Raw genomic sequence first — 3,481 nt, 5'->3', positions numbered from 1 at the left:
GAAAAAGGAAAAGGTCCCCATAATAGAAAAATCACGGACACTAAACACAACCACCAGGTGAACATCAACCCTGAAGCCAGCATAACAGGGACCACACAGCTCACTGGCCTACTTGCAGAACTGCAGAGGCCACTGATGAAGCTACATTTAGCCTATAGTATCTGGCAAAGGTACCAGAGGAGGCCCAACCGGCCGCCACACAAATGTCCTCCAAGGGTGCCCCCCCTGAAGAGTGCCCAACAGGCAGCCATCCCCCTGGTGGAGTGGGCTACCACCCCACTAGGTGGAAGGACTCCAGCATTGTCATAGGCCAGAGCTACGGCCTGGACAACCCAGTGGGCCAAGCGCTGCTTGGATAGAGCTTGGCCTAGCCTAGCTCCCCCACAGCAGACAAAAAGTTGGTCCGTCTGCCTAACTGGGCTTGAACGGGTGATGTACGCCCTCAAGGACCGGACAGGACAGATCAGGTGCAACCGAGCCGCCTCTGCAGAATCATGAGGTGGAGAATGAAGGGCTCGAGAACCAAGGGCCTTAACACAAAGGATCGAGGGAGCACTTTGGGTAAGAAGGCCGGATTTGGCAGGAGAGAGATGGCTGAACCGTCTTCCCCCAACCGCAAACATGACGGATGCACAGACAGGGCATGCAGTTCAGAGACCTGCTTTGCTGAGGTCATGGTTAGGAGAAAAGCTGCTTTGAGGGAGAGAAGCTCCAACCCCACACTGGCCAAAGGCTCAAAGGGAGGCCCTGAAAGAGCCTGCAACACCAGCTGCAAATCCCACGATGGGACCATGTGGGATCTGGGTGGCCGGATACGCCTAGCCCCCTTTAAGAACTGACCAATAAGGGGCTGTGAGCCCACCGTCCGACCCTCAACGGGGACGTGGCGGTCAGATATGGTCGCCACATAGCCCCTCCAGGTGGATTCCGCCAGCCCTTCATCCAGCAGAGACTGCAAAAACAAGAGGACACCCTGTGTCCCGCGGGAGACTGGGTTCCAGCCCCTCCCTTCACACCACTAGCAAAACCTCTTCCACCTGCCAGCATACATTACCCTGGTAGAGGGAGCTCTGGCTGCCTGCAGGGTAGCCATAACAGCAGGGCTTAAACTGGTGGGCGGCTCCCATCTAAGGGCCAAACATGCAGCCTGAAAACACCCGGATTCGGGTGCCAGAGCTGTCCCCGAGCCTGCGACAGCATGTCCGGCCTGACTGGGAGGCACCATGGGGTTCCCGCCAGCAGCCTCTGCAAAGTTGCCATCTATGGCTGATGTGGCCAATCCGGGGCCACCAGCAGGACCCTGGCCCCCATTATCCCCACCTTGGCCAGAACGGCTGGTATGAGGGGAAAGGGAGGAAATGCATACAACAGGCCTGCTGGCCACTGAATTGCAAGACCGTCTACTCCCAGCGTTCCCACTGGACCCGCTATGGAGTACCACAGCGGGCAATGGGTGGTCTCCTGTGAGGCAAACAGGTCTACCTGGGCCTCCCCGAATCGGGACCAAATGGCCCCCACAATCTGCGGGTGAAGCCGCCACTCGCCTGGCACGGGGCTGCCCCTGGACAGGAGTTCTGCTGCCATGTTCACTTTCCCTGGCAAGTGGATGGTTTTCAGGGACACACCCTGAGCATGAGCCCAGAGGAGGAGTTTGTGAGCCATGTCGTGCAGAGACCAAGACAGCAGAACCCCCTGGTGGTTGATATAAGCGACCACGGTTGAATTGACGGTCCGAACCAACACATGCCTCCCTTGAATCACAAAACATACACCAAAGCTCGATACACCACTTCCAGTTCGAGCAAGTTGATATGAGCCCCTCTCCAAAAGGGGCTCCACTGGCCACGGGCCAGGTGGTTCTCCCATAGGGCACCCCAGCCAGCCTCTGAGGCGTCTGTTGTTATGGTCACCCGTGAGCACACTGGGCCCAGTGGAACTCCTCCCCTGAGGCCTAGGGCTGTGGTCCACCATGCAATTGCGGGAAGGCAGATGGAAGACACTGGGATAGCCCTCCGGCCATCCTCGTGGGGGCTCACCTTGTGCCTGGCAAGCCAACACTGCAGTGGCCTCATGTGAAGCAACACCAGGGGCACCACCTGGGATGTTGGTGCCATGAGGCCCAACAGCCCCCGGCCATGCTCCACTGATACGCGCTTTGCTACACTCAACTGTGACAAGCTGTCCATCAACACCACTGTCCTCTCTGGGGTCAGGACAGCTCTCATCGAGGTTGAATCCAGAACCAAACCAAGATACTCCACCCTCCTTGATGGAACCAGGCAACTCTTCTCCCTGTTCAAGGCCAACCCCAGGTCCTTGAGGTGGTTCAGCACCACCAAGATGTCGAGCTGGGCTTGTTGCTTTGTCGGGGAGCAAATCAGCCAGTCGTCCAGGTAATTCAGGATGCGAATTCCCTGGCGACGGAGAGGGGCCAGAGCCACCTCCATGCACTTTGTGAAGGTGCGAGGAGACAAGGACAGGCCGAACGGGAGGACTGTGTACTCGTATGCGTTGCCTTGAAAGAAAAAACAGAGGTACTTCCTGTATGGGAATGTGGAGGTATGCATCACGGAGATTCACCGTAATGAACCAGTCTCACTGCCTTATAGATGACAGAAGGCATGACAGACAAAGCATACGGAAAGGCAGGCACCTCAGGAAGCCATTGAACCTCTTCAGGTTTAAGATAGGCCAGAGGCCGCCGTCCTTCTTGGGAACCAAGAAGTATGTTGACTAAAACCCTTGGTGCGTCTTGCTGCTGAGGATGGGTGTTATTGCCCCCTTCTTCAGAAGGGCCAAGACCTCTGTCGCAAGAGACTGACAACCTGCCATGTTGCTTAGGAGGGTGGGAACGATCCCGGAAAAGTGTGGTGGTCTGGTTCTGAACTGGAGTCTGTACCCTGACTCCAGTGTACTCAGCACCCAAGGGGTCAGCCACTAGCCGGCGGAGGTCTGGGGCCCCCAAGATGAGCGGTTCCACCATGGTCATGGTGAAAGGAACGCTGGAGAGCCTGATTGCCCCTGACTGGGAGCCCACGGGTGGACTGCGGTGCCCGGTAGGCCGAAGAGCTGGCCAGGGACCCATGACTCCAGTGCAAGCGTGAGGCTAGCACATCCCTCACAGAGCGTGTCAGCTCCCTCGCCCTACGGGACTGTTCCAAGGCCGCCTCACAGGGTGGACCAAAGACCTCCCCCCTGGCACTGGGGCCGCCAGCAAAGCAATGCAGTCCTGGTCGGACAGATTGGATTGAGCCAGCCACACTTGGCGGCATGCCTGGACCATGGAGGCCATTGACTGACCAAAGGCCTGAGCATGTGTACTGGTTCCCCGCAGTAACATGTCAGCTACACAGAGCATCTCAGTGAGCGAGCGATCACGCCCCCGCTCTGTCTCCGCTGACCAGCCTGCGCCGAGGTGATTGCTGGAGAGGGGAAAACCTCACCATCACCGTCCTGCGACATAGCCTGGCAAGCCAAGGCT

General features: G+C 57.8%; 1 pseudogene; it reads right to left on the bottom strand.

Annotated features, from left to right (window-relative positions):
- Positions 1–463: 463 nt before the first annotated feature.
- Positions 464–3,272, bottom strand: LOC146314000 (uncharacterized; annotated as a pseudogene).
- Positions 3,273–3,481: the final 209 nt, after the last annotated feature.

This window comes from Lutjanus erythropterus, chromosome 15 (assembly GCF_056507025.1).
Source record: "Lutjanus erythropterus isolate fLutEry1 chromosome 15, fLutEry1.hap2, whole genome shotgun sequence".
Classification (NCBI taxonomy): Eukaryota; Metazoa; Chordata; class Actinopteri; order Lutjaniformes; family Lutjanidae; genus Lutjanus; species Lutjanus erythropterus.
Note: the sequence above shows the minus strand (reverse complement) of the source record. Positions and strands in the feature narration are given on the sequence as shown.